This window comes from Amia ocellicauda (assembly GCF_036373705.1).
Source record: "Amia ocellicauda isolate fAmiCal2 chromosome 11 unlocalized genomic scaffold, fAmiCal2.hap1 SUPER_11_unloc_2, whole genome shotgun sequence".
Classification (NCBI taxonomy): Eukaryota; Metazoa; Chordata; class Actinopteri; order Amiiformes; family Amiidae; genus Amia; species Amia ocellicauda.
Window position 1 is genome coordinate 698,236 of NW_027102660.1, and position 19,037 is coordinate 717,272.

The 19,037-nt window shown below is 44.5% G+C and overlaps 4 non-coding genes across 4 annotated transcripts; all 4 read right to left on the reverse strand.

The window, feature by feature from the left end:
• Nucleotides 1–514: 514 nt before the first annotated feature.
• On the reverse strand, nucleotides 515–587 carry trnav-cac (transfer RNA valine (anticodon CAC)). Its single transcript has one exon. It is a non-coding gene; the product is annotated as a tRNA-Val (tRNA).
• A 1,572-nt stretch (nucleotides 588–2,159) lies between these two features.
• trnav-cac (transfer RNA valine (anticodon CAC)) lies at nucleotides 2,160–2,232 on the reverse strand. The gene has a single exon. It is a non-coding gene; the product is annotated as a tRNA-Val (tRNA).
• Nucleotides 2,233–2,777: 545 nt separating this feature from the next.
• Nucleotides 2,778–2,850, reverse strand: trnav-cac (transfer RNA valine (anticodon CAC)). The gene has a single exon. It is a non-coding gene; the product is annotated as a tRNA-Val (tRNA).
• Nucleotides 2,851–18,156: 15,306 nt separating this feature from the next.
• trnav-cac (transfer RNA valine (anticodon CAC)) lies at nucleotides 18,157–18,229 on the reverse strand. Its single transcript has one exon. It is a non-coding gene; the product is annotated as a tRNA-Val (tRNA).
• Between the last annotated feature and the right edge of the window lie 808 nt (nucleotides 18,230–19,037).

Here is a 19,037-nt window from a genome sequence, read left to right on the forward strand (position 1 = left end):
TACTAAACCATTACATGTATATTTAAAAAAGACCCCCAAACACTACAGGAAGAGCCGACCCATTCACACTCTACAGTTGACCAACAAGAACAACAAGAACAACAGGTTATGGGCGGCCTTGTTGTTCAGGGTTTTATGGGTGTACACTTTCTGACGGATATGACGTAGGAATAATTAAGGAAATAACTCTACCTAAAATCACGCCCCCCAATTATGACGTAGGAATATTAATAAGCTTAGGGCATACGTCATAACAAAATAGGCCGCGCCCATAAAACCCTACTATCTACTCATAAGAGTAACAGCAATGTCGCCGATCCTGCTACGGTCGTATTGTAACAGCAACAACATGTATCGATTTTAAAACTGTCAGTTCCAGCGCCTCGCAAAGCTACCCTTCTGTGATCGTTTGTTCTCAAGGTCAGGATTTCTTGACACTCCGAGGAAGAGAAAACGATGGCCGGCCGCGTTACAGGGACAGATAACAAAGCACTAGCACGCGTGCACCGCGGGTTGTTTCCGCCCGGTTTCGAACCAGGGACCTTTCGCGTGTGAGGCGAACGTGATAGCCACTACACTACGGAAACCGACCTGTCCTGGTGTTTCGAATGGCTCCCATCGAAGCCGGCTGGTAAAACGCGCACAGGCGTTTCCCGTGGGCCAGCCTGTGAGATAAAGGTTTCTATTTTCACTGACCTATTTTGCATTGCTCAAGGACACATCAGGACACTTTGGAAACTCTTACAAAGGAAGAACGCCCTGAGCTATGACAAGACTTACACTTACCCCAACAAGGTCATGCTCACTGGCTTGTTCAAACAGCTGCTGCTCATCTTGTGCCACCATCAGACAATCACAGAGCTATTGTGCCTTCTACACCTTACGGTAGCTTTACTTTAACAATAATAATGACGGCGACCTCGACGACAAAAAGAAAAACAAGAACAACAACAACAACAACAAGAACAATAACATCATCATCAGATTTTAATTAAAAGTGGCTACACCAGCGTTTACAATTTCAACCTGTCGACGGACGGACGCTCTGAGTCCACCAATTTCGGGAACTCCAATGAAGAAAAGCCACCTACCGCCTCCGGGGAACCACGAGGGCAAGCAGGACGAAAAGGGCCGGCCCACAGCAGGCTCTTTCCGCCCGGTTTCAAACCGGGGACCTTTCGTGCGTTAGGAGAACGTGATAACCGCTACACTTCGGAAACTGACACCGTCACCTCTTGCTTAGAACGGTTACCGTTGGAGACTGCTGGTAAAACCGACCCGTCCTGGCGTTTCGAATGGCTCCCATCGAAGCAGGCTGGTAAAACGCGCACAGGCGTTTCCCGTGGGCCAGCCTGTGAGATAAAGGTTTCTATTTTCACTGACCTATTTTGCATTGCTCAAGGGCACATCAGGACACTTTGGAAACTCTATCAAAGGCAGGACGCCCTGCGCTCTGACAGTGCCTGCACTTAACCCAACAAGGTGATGCTGAATGGCTTGTTCAAACGGCTGGTGGTCTTCCTTCACCACCAGACTATCAGAGCTATTGTGCCTTCTACACCTTACGGTAGCAACAAATCTAACTACTGCTTTACTTTAACAATAATAATGACGGCGACCACGACGACAACAAGAACAACAACAAGAACAACAACATCAACAAGAACAACAACATCATCATCATCATCATCATCAGATTTTAATTAAAAGTGGCTACACCAGCGTTTACAATTTCATCCTGTCGACGGACGGACGCTCTGAGTGCACCGATTTCGGGATACTTCGGAAACTCTTTCAAAGGCAGGACGCCCTGCGATCAGACAGTGCCTGCACTTAGCCCAACAAGGTGATGCTGAATGGCTTGTTCAAACGGCTGGTGGTCTTCCGTCACCACCAGACTATCAGAGCTATTTTGCGCCTTCAACTACATAAGAGTAACAGCAATGTCGCCGATCCTGCTACGGTCGTATTGTAACAGCAACAACATGTATCGATTTTAAAAGTGTCAGTTCCAGCGCCTCGCAAAGCTACCCTTCTTACATCGTTTGTTCTCAAGGTCAGGATTTCTTGCCACTCCGAGGAAGAGAAAACGACAGCCACCCTTGGGGCAGAGAGATGGGGGACGGGTAACACGGCACTGGCACGCGTGCACCACGGGTTGTTTCCGCCCGGTTTCGAACCGGGGACCTTTCGCGTGTGAGGCGAACGTGATAGCCACTACACTACAGAAACCGACCCGTCCTGGTGTTTCGAATAACTCCTATCGAAGCCGGCTGGTAAAACGCACACAGGCGTTTCCCGTGGGCCAGCCTGTGAGATAAAGGTTTCTATTTTCACTGACCTATTTTGCATTGCTCAAGGGCACATCAGGACACTTTGAAAACTCTTTCAAAGGAAGAACGCCCTGAGCTATGACAAGACTTACACTTACCCCAACAAGGTGATGCTCAATGGCTTGTTCAAACAGCTGCTGCTTGTCTTGTGCCACCATCAGACAATCACAGAGCTATTGTGCCTTCTACACCTTACGGTAGCTTTACTTTAACAATAATAATGACGGCGACCACGACGACAACAAGAACAACAACAACAACAACAATAACTTCATCATCAGATTTTAATTAAAAGTGCCTACACCAGCATTTACAATTTCAACCTGTCGATTGACGGACGCTCTGAGTGCACCAATTTCGGGCACTCCAATGAAGAAAAGCCACCTACCGCCTCCGGGGAACCACGAGGGCAAGCAGGACGAAAAGGGCCGGCCCACAGCAGGCTGTTTCCGCCCGGTTTCAAACCGGGGACCTTTCGCGTGTGAGGCAAACGTGATAGCCACTACACTACGGAAACCAACCCGTCCTGGTGTTTCGAATAACTCCTATCAAAGCCGGCTGGTAAAACGGGCTCAGGCATTTCAGGTCGGCTAGACTGTGAGATGGCGTCTGAAGTGCCGCGAAAGGATGCCATTTTCACAGACCTGTTTGGCATTGCTAAAGGGCACATCAGGACACTTTGGAAACTCTTTCAAAGGCAGGTCGCCCTGCGCTTTAAAAGGGATCCCAGCTATGTTGGAGTGGAGCTTTTTGCTTTGGGAGAGAAGGAGGGTACGTTGGAACCTTTTGAGACGGTAATTGAATACTCTTATGAGGACTGGTTGAAGGTGATGGCCTGGAGAGATCTGGGGCTTGTGGATAAGACTCTAGAAGGCTTGCAAGAGGGTCCAAGAGAATGCGAAATGGAGTCTCCGACTCAGGGTTTTGAAAGGTGTGAATGGGAAAGCTTGCAGAACTACGGTAGAGTGGTGAAGAGTCTAACTCAAACTACAGATCGTAAGGTTTTGTTTAGCAGTACCCTGATTACAAACCCTATTGAAGGGGGTGTGGAGGATCCAGAAAAACAGGTTACTGAAATTATGTTTGACGCCGTGGACTGGCCGTTCTTGAAAGAGGTCATAAACTGTATAAATGATGGTTTTGACATCTTGACCAAATGTTCGCAACTGGATTTGGTTAGAAGGAGAATATGCTGGATTATGGATTATATATCCCCCTTGAATGACGACGACGATGATAAAACAGACGACGTGTGGGGTTTTGGAGGGGGGTCTGACGGCTCAGGGGCTACTCTCTTCTAAGAGGGCGGTGTGTCGTGACGTAGTGAAGAGATAGGATAAAAGGCGCAACAATTCATTCATGGTTTAAAATTAAAGAGAATGTCTTACCCGAAAGCTGCGGACGTCGACAGGCTCTACAGGCCTCTTCAAACCCGGGATCACCCCTGGTTCTATTCCCCAGATTTTGTATACACTCTGGAACCCTTTGACTGCGGTTACTCTCCAAGACCTCAGACCCCGGTCCCTCAGGACGAAACAACATGCGGTGCGATGGATGTCCAAATGAGTCTCGGGGATCCCCAGCCTCTGGAGCTCATGGAGGGCCTCGATTTTGCCGAACTGTCTACCGTCTGTGCGTCTCAGGAGGGGGTCAGTCCAATGGATGTAGAAACACCCCACAAACCACCAGGCGACCCAATGAGCATCGGACTGTCCCAATGGCGTGATGAAGATGCAGGATTTATGCCCGGGGTATGTGACCAAGTAAGCAGAGTGGTTAAAAGCACCCTGGTGTATATTCTGAGTGCTCTCATCGACCGAGCTCTGAAAGAAGTCTGTCGGGGGTGTGAAGTGAATCACGCCAGTCAGTTGAGACACAGTTGTTTGTTTGAACCAGACCGTTACTATTTCCTGTTGTATTTCAACGTGTTTTACAGAAGACTGAACAAACCGTGGCTGAAACCGGCATTAATCAAGGCGCTGTCTTACTCCCACATACATGTAACTGTGGGACAAGTCCAGAAAATCATAGATGAGATTTTGCTGGAGCTGAAAAAGGAGCCGTTTATAATAGAGAAACTTGGGCAGCTGCTCAATGACCTGGATGAGCCGAGTAGAAAAACCGCTGGCAAGCTAAAAGCTTATTTCTTCGGTAAAGAAGTTAAAGCTGGGGGCAGCGACGAGGAATTCGACATCTACGCCACTGATTCAGACTCTGACCTGAACTAAGGGACTTTGAACATGGGGAATGTTCTGGACTGCTTCTGCAACTGGTTCTGTCATCAACACTCTGCAGCTAACCTGAGAGCGCTATTACACCATGTGCTTGACAGAAAAGTAGCCAACGCGAGCCTTTTCTCTACAGATTTAACCATCGATGAGGATCAACTTTCAAACCTGGAAAAGTGAATGGCTGCTGTAACAAAGACCGGGGGGTACGAACACTGGGATGAAGCGCTCAAGGGGGCCAAGAATGATATTAGGCCATTTCATCAACATCTGTATGACCTTTTGCTGAGCATGTTTAATACACCTCTGTTTACTTTTAAAATAGGTCATATTGTTGTTTTATTTACATATGTAACTGAGGTGTGTGCCTACAAGATAAAGAAACAGGTATATTTGTTGATATAGATCAAGTAACCAATCATCTGATTTCTTTTTGTCTGGACCGTAGAAAAAATTGTTGTGTATGTTATACTTTTCTCAAATGTCTAAAAAGGGGTATCTGCTCTCCTGAAGTTGAATAAAAAACCTTGTATAAAAACTTTGCGCATAGTGTGGGTCTGTGTGGTTATTTGACAGAATGACTCGGCAAGCTCCCCAAATGCAGGAACTATACTACAACCCAGCCAAGATTGGGGGTTTGGCGGGTAAGAAGGGTTTTCAAAGAGGACTCGCTGAGGCCGGAGTGAAGGTTAATGATGTGGTTGTTTCAGAATGGTTACGGGAACAAGACGCCTATACCTTACATAAACCTCTCAGGATTAACTTTAAAAGAAACCGCGTATATGCAACTGACATAGACTCACAATGACAAATGGATCTAGTCGATATGTCAAATTTATCAAAACATAACAATGGTCACAAATTGATGTTGATGTGTATCGATGTGTTATCAAAATATGCCTGGGCTCGCATTCTACATAATAAAACAGGTCGGGCGGTGACAAGGATATATTGTCCCAGGGTCGATGTCCTAAAAAACTGCAGACTAATAAAGGAAAAGAGTTTCTCAACAGAGAATTTCAGAATCTACTGAAGAGACACAAAATACATCATTTCACCACCGGTAATGAGCTTAAGGCATCGGTAGTGGAGAGGTTTAACCGCACCATGAAGACCAAAATCTGGAGATATTTTACAGCGGTCAACACGTTCAAGTATTTTGATAAAGTTCAGGATTTTATCGATGCTTACAACCAAGGGTATCACACCAGTATTAAAATGAAGCCTATAGATGTTGATCAAAGTAATTCTTTTAAGGTCTATAAAGAATTATACGGACCATTTATTAAGAAGGGAAAAACTACTTATAAGTTCAACATCGGTGATGTGGTTCGCGTTTCAAAGCTAAGGAGTACTTTTGCCAAAGGTTATGAACAAACATTTTCTGACGAATATTTTACAGTTACCGAACAGTTGGCTAGAGACCCCCCCGTGTACCGGTTAAAAGACTATGACGGGGAGGATATAGAAGGAACGTTTTACGAAGCCGAGTTACAAAAAATGATTGTGGGTAAAGACAGTGTATACAGAGTTGAAAAGATATTAGCTGAAAAAACCCAGAACCGGAAAAAATACGTGTTGGTGAAATGGCTTGGATGGCCTGAAAAGTTCAATAGTTGGGTCCCGGAACAACAGGTTTGCGATATTCAATCCTTATAACAACATGCCCGTGGGTGTGTTGGGGGCATTACTTTCGGTACTCAAGATGGAATCAGGAGGCTTCTACGTGACTCTACCCAGTAACGCCTCTCTCGATATATACCCTAAAAATGAAATATCCAGTTACACGGTACAATTTGGAAAATCTATAGATCTAAGGGGGTCGTGGGAAGTGGGGTTGGCGGAAATACAGTATCCTTACACTTGGGCTGTTTTACAAGATAAGGATGCCACCTTCGCCATTTTTGATGATGTTAAAATCAATGGATATTCACGATACGAGGAGGTTATTATGACAATGTGGATAAAATATTAGATGAGATGCATAAACAGTTCTCAGAAGGCACCCCCAACATCAAGCTATATTACAACCCTATTAAAAACAGAGTGTACAAGGTGTCAAAACCAGGTATTAGCATTCAAACCAGCGGCCAACTGGGGCGTATATTAGGGTTCTATTCTGACACAGAGAGCAGGTTCTCAGAAGTGGTGGGGCGGCTTTTACACTCTTTATGTGTATACGGATATCATAACCCACCAGAGGGTCGGGGATAGTTATGTCCCCCTTTTGAGAAATGTACTTATTAAAGGTAAAAGCAATGACATGGTCACAATTACTTATGACAAGCCACACTACGTACCAGTCTCAAAGACCCACTTTGACAACATCACGATCGAAGTAAAATCGGATCAGAATATCAACGTACCCTTCTGCTTCGGTAAAGTTATTGTCAAACTACATTTTCGACCCCTGAAACAGTGTGTACATTATTAAAATGGCTACCTCGAGGGGTTATGTAGATCCTAGCGCCTATGTGGATTATTACAAGATGCAAGCCGGGAACGGCTTGCCCGGTATTGTAGGAGCCCCCACAATGTATGGCGCCGGTCTAGGAGGACTCTTTCGTGGTCTCTTTAGAATGGCCGTACCCCTGCTTAGGAGAGGCTTTGCTATAGCCAGACCCCACTTGAAATCAGCGGCTAAAAATATTGTTAGTGACGTGTTCACCAATGTTATGAACCGGGCAGCTAGCCATGAGCATCAGGAGGGTTCGGGTCTCATGGTAATGGCGAGGAGGGGGGGTAAAAGAAGAAACAGCATGTGTCCACCAGGGGGAGACGAAGATCCGTGGCTAACAAAAAACGAAGAATCTCTCATTCTCCAACATATCGTGGAAACACTCGGAGAAGGAAGCAGCACAAGAAAAAACCTGCAAAAAGAAAGTCTAAAAGAAAGAAAAATAGAGCCTCAGGATACATCTTTTAAACATGTCTTTTGTCCACAGTCTATCGGAAGAATGCGTCAAATCAGAACTGGATCTGTTTACAGTTCCATACACTCAAACGAGTATAGATAAGATCATATATGTAGAGATTCCCTCTCTTTCTGCAATTTCAGACACGGCCCCTCTGGAGTTTTTTATGGCTGGCAATGGCGAGGATTATATTGATTTGAATAACACATTTATTTTAATGAACTGTAAAGTGACTGATGAGGATGGCGATGCAATCGAGAAGACGACCAACGCTGGGGTCATCAATTACCCGGTGGCCACCATGTTTTCACAGGTGGATGTGACCCTGGGAGATCGGCTCATTAGTCAAAGCAGCAATACTTACCCCTATAGAGCCATGATGGAGTGTATCCTTAATTATAGTGAGGAGACCCTAAGCAAACAGTTCAACCCCGGCCTTTTCTTCAAAGACATCCCGGAAGCTATGGACGACAAGGATCCAGAGGGACTCAATAAGGGTTTGCAAAAAAGAACGGCCTTTTCAACAGAAGGGAGGACCTTTGAGCTAATGGGGCATATCCATGCAGACATATTTTTCCAAGAAAAACTCATGCTCAACGGGGTAGACATTAAAATTAAAATGATCCGTAGTAAAAGTGCTTTTTGTCTGATGACCCCTGATACTGAAAAATATAAACTGACCATATTATCGGCCTCGCTGTTTGTGAAAAAAGTGTCCGTCTCCCCGGCGGTTAAACTAGGACACGCGCAGGCGTTAATGACGGCAAACGCCAAGTACCCGATCGAAAGAGTCTATATGAAAGTCCACAGTATCCCCGCAGGGACACGGGTGATGAACCAGGAAAATCTGTTTCTAGGACAGCTCCCAAAACAGGTTATTATAGGTCTCGTGGATAATGATGCATTTACCGGGGTTTACAACAAGAACCCCTTTATCTTTAAACATTATAACGCGGAATTTATAGCGTTGTACATCGATGGTGTGCAGGTTCCATCCAGACCTTTTCAACCTGACTTTGAAAACGGCAATGCGGTTCGTGAATATTACAGTCTAGTACTGGCTACGGGTCGCCATCTCAAGGATCAAACTCTGCTGATCGATCGCCGGGAATACTGCAGCGGTTACACCCTGTACGGTTTCAACCTGACCCCTGACGAAGAGTGTGGACAACATTTTTCACTGATGAAGACGTGCAATATGCGTTTGGTGATGCGTTTCAAGCAGCCTCTACCACGCACTGTAAATATGGTCGTGAATGCTGTGTTTGACAACATTATTGAGGAGAATCAGAGGAGAAACGTTCTGTATGATTATTATTAAAATGAACACCAGAGAGCTCAACCACATCATGAATGCCCTGGCCGGCTCACGGAAACTGTTTCAAGGAGTCTACGCCTGCGATCAGCTGCCTAAATTTAAGATCAAGAATTTACCTGCAATGTACATAATCAACACACACCCTAAAAATATGCCCGGAGAACATTGGCTGGCTATTTATCTAAGGGAGGACCACCGTGGTGAATTTTTTGATTCCTATGCAAACCCCCCGGATTTCAGACCTTTCCCTCGGAAGATAAATAACTTTCTGCTCAACAACTGTCAAGAAACCATTTACAGCGGTCGTCAAGTACAAAGTCTTCAGACCTTCACTTGTGGTCAACACTGTGTGTTTTTCTTATATCATAGATCTAAAGGAAGGTCATACCCCGATATTATGGCCTTGTACAGTGAGGATTTAGGCCAAAATGATAAAAAAGTGGCAGAGTTTGTCAGTACACTGTGGACCCCCCCTTATAACACAATGACTTACGACCCTAGCCAGCCATGTATACAGATGGGGTGTTCTTGTGAGGATTTTAAAAGATGTCATGCGTGTTAAGTTGAAAAAATAATGAAAACAGCCTTTGAATCATTAGTTTTGTTTTTATTCAACACAATTCTTATACAAAGCAGGGGTTATGGTATAAATAAATGTACAACATTTGAAAAAAAAAAAAAAAAAAAAATTGTTTGTCGGGTCATTATTTACATGGGAGACAAATAAAAACATGATATTAATAAGCTTCCCAACGATGGATAGATCCTGAGGATGGTCGCTCAGCACGGTCAGAGTAATGAGATATCGGAGTCAGATCAGGCTCCACCTCTTTACAAGGGGCGGATTTTTTGTAGCGTTTCCTGGTTAGGAACTGTTGATTGGGGCATGTTCAGACAGGCCATCGCCTGTAGGAAAGCATTCCAGCCTACAGGTCGGCGACTATCGGGTACCTTATTAGTGCTAGTGAAACTCTTCAACAAATCAAACATGTGTGAACCTTTGATCAGTTGTCCTTTAAAAACAAATTCACCCTGTTCATTCCAAGCAGTTACCCGCGGTTTCTGAACCATTTTGTGCAGGATATATTGTGCATGTCTTTTGCTTCTGGCCGGCATGTTTCTCAAAACATCCGTTACAACATCTCCCTCTGAACTCTCAACAGGTTCGGTCACCGCAACATCTTTATCAACCGTACCCCCCGCATCAGCCCCAGAACCATTTTCTTGATAGGCCATGGTTAAAGTTAAAATGTTATGATCTTTTTCACCCTGTCTAACCAGACGGAGGTAGCGCTGTAACGTGTTGGTATACAACTGGGCTTTGGAATACTGATTTAAATCGGCCCTGGCCTGTATAGCTTTCATTTCAGAGTCCAGGTTGTTTTCGGCCGTTTGTCTAATGGGCTCTGGCCCGACAACATTTTTTCTCAGTTTCTCAAGCTGCTCCTGAGGGATCAAAAACATTTTCTGAGCATATTCCATTATTAACCCACTCTGGAAGCTAGAAGACTGGTTAGGAAAGGCACGGCTATGCTCAACAGCGGTCCTATAAAACCCCCGGTTTGATTTATCTTCTTTCTTTTTCTTTTAATAGAATACTTCTTATTAGCGATGATCTTGATAACCGCTTTTTGTTTTTTGAGTTTAGAATGTTGAGAAGGGGTTAGGGGTATATTACCACGTAAGATGTTAAAAGCTATTTCACACAGGGTCTCGATCAAATCCGAGGGGGCCCCTGCCAGCACAGCTTTCCTATGGCGCGGGCTCCCCTCAAATAACATTTGCAAAAGCGGCAGATTTCTTTTAATCCGAACAGACATTCTTATTTATTTCCTTTTCTTTAGCACATACACTGCCGGCCAATCGGGCGGGCACAAACCTGTTCTGAGGCGAAAGTCTTCTGGGGTTTGTGCTTTTAAGTCCGCAATCAAGTACCCGTAGGGTTTTTTGGTGGCATCCTCAAATGCCTCCAAAAAGAACTTGGTCTGGTTAGGGTACATTTGACGAGCCAAGACGGTGACCTGTAGTTTATCTCTGGGGTTTTTAAAAAGAATTATATAATTGGCATTTAAATTAATAGTGCGGCTTTTTTTACCTTGAAAAAATAGATTTTGAACTAAATAAATAATACTTAAATTCCTATGATGAGTGCACTTTGTGAAAGCTTTTTCCACTTCACTGTTGTCACCGGCCTGCTCCATCAGGTCATCAAGGATCACTAGATTAGTTTGACCGGGCGGGAACAAGTCATCGTCACACAACGAGGCGGGGAGACCTTGCACAAATTTCAGATTATTTTTTTTCGAAGCCAAATCATCGTAGAGAGGTTGCCAGCAAGAGTAACACCACACTATGTTGTCAAGAGCTTGGGACACGGTTGCGTCCACATCTTCTATGATGTTCTTTATAAGATAGCTCTTCCCCGAATTGGAGGGACCGGCTATAATACAGGAGAAAGGGTGTTAAATCTGTTATCAAAACCACCGCTAATATCCATAAGGCAGAGTGGTATAATCAGTCTTCAACACTCTTTTATTGTACACCACCCTGAATCGTTTGTTTAGTGATCTATTTTCCAACGTGTACCCCTTTTTATTGCGATAGATCTGATTTCCGGCTGTAATAATCTCACGAGGAGGCGCGTCTTTCTTGGTTACAAAACTTTCTACCAGGGTCGTCAGAGACTTGATGTTAATGAGCTTGTTGTTACAATGGTTCAGAGTGAAACCCTTAACTTTCATACAGGTCTTACCCGCAGCCGTTCTGTATGCGTAAGTCTTAGGACCCCCTGAAACAAACTCCACTATGTGGTCCTGAGGATCTAGTTCGCTCGTTAACTCCCCAAGGTAGTCCCCGAGGGGAGGGACCCAATCCCCTGGCCTGGTGACAAAGATTACAGAGTCAGTATCATGATAGAGCGTGCGTTCCTGCAACTGATCCATTAAGTTGTACAGTTCAAGCCGGGCGTAAGCCGTGGTAAAAACCGCTATGAAAACATTAACGTTCCCCTGTTTGGTGGGGAAATCTTTAGGGGCCCTCCACTGGACCTGTGCCACGTGGTCATTTAAGAATTGAAAGTGTGATACTGCATGTTGTTTGGAAAACATAAATTCTATAAACTGTTCAGGGGTTTTAATCAAGGTTGTGTTTAGACGGTAATTTCTTTCCCCAAACTTACCCCACAGACTGTTTAAAATCAGTTTGGACATTTGTCTCTTGGCGGGGTTTACAGTTATGTTCCCCGGCTCTAGACGGATCCCTTCCTTTTCAAAATATTGCTGAACGTATCGCTCTTTGGCCGCGGAGTCAACACACCATGAGGGATAGCCCGATGCCTCCTGTTTCCCTTTCAGATGGGTCATAATGTAATCAGCAAAAAGAGTATCAGATTTTTCAGAAAAATGCCAAACCTCATGCACCTTACCGACTCTGTAACCTTTCTCCACCGCCTTGTCAAGCTCAATGTTACACTAGACACCCGTCAGCGCTCTCTCTTCATCACTGTGCAGACAAGAGGTAGTTTGATTTTCAGTTTCCACACACGTTCTACACAGAGGGAACATCAATTTTCCCGAACACCTGTAAGGCAACACGGGTAAGAACAGCTCGCGAGGAGGGTACATGGTGACTTTGATCAAACCAAAGTAATGTCCGATTTCGAGAAAGTCACGATAAACAATGGTTGGACGCCCCACCGGGTACATTTTGGTCTTGTTGACATAAGGGTACAGACTGGTGAAATCATAGTAATCTACTCTCTCACCCTCCTTTACCTCATAATGTAAACAGAGGGCGTTGGTACGACCCCCAAATAACACATCCCGGGGCTCTAGACGTTCAGGAAAGTCCAAGGTTTCCATAAACCGTTGTACCCCCGCATCCTGTTGCTTCAGGGTCGTCCACTCGTGTTTCCAAATCACCAGCACGTTCAAACCATAGGTGTTTTTTAAAGTTTCAATTCGTTCCTGGAAATCATAGTACATATCACCGCAGAGTTTTTGTGTTACGGGGTTAAAGGTGTTTGGGTCGAAGCACTGAGGACAGCCATGGTAAATACAACCTGCAAACTCATAAGCGGTACGCCGCCCGGACACGTCGCTAAAATCGTCTAAGTAGTAAGGCCCCATTTTGACTTCCCCTTGATTTAAAGCATGTCTGATGAAGATGTTATCCCGGGCACTCAGGTATTCCAGCCACTGTATGGAGACAGTCGAAAAGTTCTTTTGTCTAGCACGATAGTTGTCAGAAGTGGTGACCGCTATAGTGTTTTTCTGCAAGAAATTGGACCGATACATTTTCATGCAGAGAGACGCTATGGTCACACTTTGCAAAGGGTCGAGACCCGATGTGTTGATAACCTCGGCGCGGAAACGCACACAGGCTTCTTTAAGGATCACCACATCATTTTTACAATAAGCGGCCATCTCTTCTCGGAAATCAAAAACACCTCCCTTAACCGTATTGTACCATTTAAAGAATTCCTCCCTCTCATGAGACATCATAGTATCAACCCCATAATAAGAGGCGGGCGGGTAGGACCCTCGATAATTTTGAGTGTCCTTAGTATTAAAAAAATGGCAGAACCAACCTTTCTTCTGAGCCTCAAAACCCAGAGCCTTAGGCAAAGCGCTCAATTTCATGGGGAGGAAATTTAACGAGTCTATGTAACGTTAGTTGAAAGCTTCGTCGGTGAAACACATGATCTTGCTACCCTGAGCTATTATTTTTGGGGTCACCCCATTTTCCACCAGATACTTCATCAAAATGTAAGAATCATAACCCTTAGCATTGTGGGCAACAAATGTGTAATTGAGGTATTTTGGACCGCGATACCGCGTAAAGAAATCCCTGACACAACTCTCACCGCTAGCTGACCACTCACGATCCAACATGTCAATGCAGTGTATATAATTAGCAACGTGGACCCCGTTTTCTTGCCGGCATTCAAAATCAAAAAAGACATACCGGTTGTGCGGCGGCTCCTTTTTAACCGGCTGAATAAAGCACTGGTGTTCGGACCCCGGGGTTAAATCAGCATTACAGATCCTGCATCTCGGCTCCAGATATTTGTGTGGTTTAACCTCATGAAAACGGTACTGGAGGCAACACTGCGGGCAATATTTAGTTTGATCACAATAACTCCGTTTTTAAACCCCCTCAGCAGCGGCCCTCTGTACCTTATGCTCGGAAAAACAGAACGCTGAGAGACAAATCCTTAAGCAATCTTTACATCGGATGGTAGGGGCCAAACCCTTAAGACATTGCGGATTGAAACAGACGTTACAGTAACCGTCACAGCGGTGCTTAAGCTTATCATTGAAGGCCTTATAACACCAATGACAAACATACGAACAACCCAAAAAAGCCGTCAAACTCTTTATTCCAAAGTAATGACTATCACTTAGGAAGAGAAACAGTGTCTGTGTATAGGTTTCAGGATGTGTCTGAAATTTCACAAATACTTCCTTTACCTCACAACGGTACCACACAACAATTTTTAAAGACAACAACTCCTCAAACTTGGTGATGTCTGAAAAGGCAACCATCTGTTGAGAGTTTAAGCCGGCCCTCTGATGAAGCATTAAAGCCTCTTGCAGAGCTTGGGGTTCAGGCATGTCGGGGGTGAGTAGTTTTATTAAACTGTAAGCAAAACAGAGCTTATTGTCCCCACTGGAACTCACCACTAATTGCCTGAGCTTGGTCCTAATTATGACGTTCTTCAAGCATTTCGACAGTCTTCTAAGCGCCCCACCCTCAGGGTTACGAACCACATTCATTACCAGAGACAGACTTTCATCAGCTAAGATGGCTGCGTTACTTTGCAATAACGCTTCGATTTTAGCCAGACATCTAAATTATCTCCACTCAGCATTACAGATAGGTTGCTAAACAAATCATCCCCTCTGAGTTCTAACTGTACAACATCTCGAGGTCTGACCCTTTCAGCAACCTGTTCAAGCATTTTTTGCAAGGCCTCGTGTATGTTGACAAATATTTCTGCATAATTGTCACAATTTAAAAGTTCTGCAAAATTAAAACGCTGAATCATTTCAAAATTGTTATAGGCCGGTCTATCTATAATCACGGGATCACTGGTACTCTTGGACACATCATCATTTTGAACAAAGCCTTCACCCCCTACATTCTCACAGAGCATGTCCTCCACAGCCTTATCAGTCTCAGAACCCTCCACATTCCGAACACCCCCACTGCTGACATCTACAAAACCCCCTTTTTGAGGAGGCTCATTTAAAGCCTGTAAAAGTCCTTCAAAGATATCCAACCGGTTAATGTCAAGACCCTCCTCTATAGTGATGGCTGCTTCTGCCGCCATCCTGTGTTCTAATTGTCTCAAATCATTTATAATAGGGGCAGAATTTGGTCGGGGTAGCTCCTCCAAAGCCTCCACCATTTCAAACAAATCGGGGTGAACTAGGGGGTGAGCCTCTATAAGCGCTACCGGTGGGAGGTGGTTATTTAGATCATTGACCATCTGTAACAGGTCGGGGTTCACCGGTAAGTCTGTTAATTCACATTCTATCGGTGGTAATTGGGGGTTATTTACATCATTTATCATTTGTAATAGTTCCAGGTTCATTGGGACATCAGAGGAGTTCACAACAGGGCCGGGGATGTTCTCTCGGGAAGGTCTTTTTGGGGCCCTAGCTTGTTCATAATCCTTTAGTTTGTGAGTTCTTTTACCAAGTCAGGACATTTTTTAATTTATTTTTTATTTTTCCAACAACCCACAATAGTAAGGCGTTTTGTGTCTATTATAACATTAAATACTGTACAATTCGTTAGTAAGGGTATTAATAAGGGTGTTTTGGCTCTCTATCACCAGGTTTTGCCCCACTAACACAAGTCTTTGATTTTGTAACAAAGTATGTAGCAACTCATGCTGACCTTCAGGAAGTAGCTCCGGGGGCTGGTGGCCTGGCTCAGCTTCAAAGGATGGTCGCTCCGGTAAATCTCGGTCGAAGGAGGCAGGGAGCGAGCGTATACTCATGGACGGAGACCAAGAAGGCCCTTGCGGTGACACCCTGGCCAAGCGCGGGGTACTGTTCCGCGTTTCTGTAGCCAAGAAATGGGTCTGGGGGAACGATGTTGAAACCAGGCCGTCGTTGGGTGGTGTGTCAGCCCTGACTGACGGCGACCCATGAGGTTGTTGGATGCCTCTATTTGTTCCGCCCGACAATGCGGCGGGCTGAATCTGGGGTGTTGAATTACCCCCAGAAGGCTGTGGCCTGAGTAGATGTTGGGGGGTCTCCATGACCACCGTGGGGGATCCTCTTGGTGATCTCACCGGGGAAGATGTTTGATCCCACTTAGACGGGGTAATTGTTCTCAATAGCTCATCCACAGAATGACTATCCCAAGAGTCTTGGGAAGAATAAAAATATACATTACATTTACATCTTTAAACGGCGACAGAAATCAAACTTAAAACAACATGTCCAGGACATTCAAAACCTTTAGCTTTTTTAGACCTTTGAAAATAGCCTTAGACATTCAATACAACGCAATATTATTTACAGACAATATATTTATTAGGACTTGATAATAAATGTAAAACAGAGAAGCCGCTGTAAATAAACTGTAAATAAACTGTTTCTTAAATGTTTCTTTAAAAACTGTAATATTGTTAATAAAACACACACACACACAACAACATTTCATTTTTAAACGAACCTTCCAAGTGTAAACGATTCCTGATCCCGGGACTTCCTGTTTCACAAACGTTTTCACGATCTGTTTAAATATTAAATACAATGAACACCTTCAAGCCTTTTCCTACAACCACTTTAAAACAGAAGTATAATAGCGGGAGATAAGTCAAACAACTTACTAAACCCTTTCGGACGGCTTTACTTCCTAACCAGACGGTACGGCAATCGGTCATTTCTAAACACGTTCCCCAGAAACAAGCCTAGACCTGTCCGGACTTCTAAAGATCTTTCCCAGAACCCCCCGCCCTATAGGAAACGCTTAAATCGCTTAAATATTAGCCCTCAACGGGCAAACAAAGCCCTTTTAAAAACATTAAAGTTTGAAAGATCTTACTTACCTCCACAGAATAATCGTTTCTTATTTTTTTTGGCTGGTTTAGCTTTTTGCACCGCTGTGAAGGTAAGAGACATGTTTAACCTTTAACCACACCGCTTTATAAAAAGCTTTAACCTCTTACAGGCTGCAGATATATACTCACAGCTATCAGATACCGGGGCTGACGGCCTTTCAGATTCTTGAAAGGTTACTGTTCTAGTAGGTAAAACGAAACAAGCCCTCGATGTGGAAGGCCTTTCGTTGTCTCGAACCACGTTTCTTAATACTGTTAGACAGGATAATTTTTTAAAATTAACAAAACTGGACTCAAACATCTTACAGAAACGTTATACAAACAAACAGGGGTTTAGTTCTTACCCGGTCGGCAGACAGCCTGTCTAGGGACAACCACTTCTCTTGGTCGATCCTCGGAGACATTAATCACAGGCCTTTCGATAGTATCTGTGTAATTAAAGAGACCGGCATTAATATATATTAAAACGTTTTCATAACTCTAATGAGCCTCTTCAAAACCACACACACCCATACATAAGAACCCATGAGCGCAAACACAAAAATCTTACCGTCGTTGTTCCAGATTATCTCCTCAGCGTTGGGAAATAACTGCTGTTGACTGGCTGAAAAATAATTTTACAGAACTTAAAACAGATGTTATAGCCTTATTTACAATACATGCACACAACACGCTCTGAGTCAATGAAAATAATCTGAAGCTATTGTGCCTTCTACACCTTACGGTAGCAACAAATCTAACTACTGCTTTACTTTAACATTAATAATGACGGCGACTACGACGACAACAAGAATAACAACAACAACATCATCATCATCAGATTTTAATTAAAAGTGGCTACACCAGCGTTTACAATTTCAACCTGTCGATGGACGAACGCTCTGAGTGCACCGATTTCGGGACACTTCGGAAACTCTTTCAAAGGCAGGACGACCTGCGCTCTGACAGTGCCTGCGTTTAGCCCTACAAGGTGATGCTGAATGGCTTGTTCAAACGGCTGGTGGTCTTCCGTCACCACCAGACTATCAGAGCTATACTGCGCCTTCAACTACATAAGAGTAACAGCAATGTCGCCGATCCTGCTACGGTCGTATTGTAACGCAATAACATGTATCGATTTTAAAAGTGTCAGTTCCAGTGCCTCGCAAAGCTACCCTTCTGCGATCGTTTGTTCTCAAGGTCAGGATTTCTTGCCACTCCGAGGAAGAGAAAACGACGGCCGGCCTTGGGGCAGAGAGATGGCGAAGGGGTAACACGGCACTGGCACGCGTGCACCGCGGGTTGTTTCCGCCCGGTTTCGAACCAGGGACCTTTCGCGTGTGAGGCGAACGTGATAGCCACTACACTACGGAAACCGACCCGTCCTGGTGTTTCAAATGGCTCCCATCGAAGCCGGCTGGTAAAACGCGCACAGGGGTTTCCCGTGGGCCAGCCTGTGAGATAAAGGTTTCTATTTTCACTGACCTATTTTGCATTGCTCAAGGGCACATCAGGACACTTTGGAAACTCTTTCAAAGGAAGAACGCCCTGAGCTATGACAAGACTTACACTTACCCCAACAAGGTGATGCTCAATGGCTTGTTCAAACAGCTGCTGCTCGTCTTGTGCCACCATCAGACAATCACAAAGCTATTGTGCCTTCTACACCTTACGGTAGCAACAAATCTAACTACTGCTTTACTTTAACAATAATAATGACGGCGACCACGACGACAACAAGAAAAACAAGAACAACAACAACAACAAGAACAAGAACAACAACATCATCATCATCATCATCATCATATTTCAATTAAAAGTGGCTACACCAGCGTTTACAATTTCAACCTGTCGACGGACGGACGCTCTGAGTGCACCAATTTCGGGACACTTAGGAAACTCTATCAAAGGCAGGTCGCCCTGCGCTCTGACAGTGCCTGCACTTAGCCCAACAAGGTGATGCTGAATGGCTTGTTCAAACGGCTGGAGGTCCTCCGTCACCACCAGACTATCAGAGCTATACTGCGCCTTCGACTACATAAGAGTAACAGCAATGTCGCTGATCCTGCTACGGTCGTATTGTAACAGCTACAACATGTATCGATTTTAAAAGTGTGAGTTCCAGCGCCTCGCAAAGCTACCCTTCTGCGATCGTTTATTCTCAAGGTCAGGATTTCTTGCCAC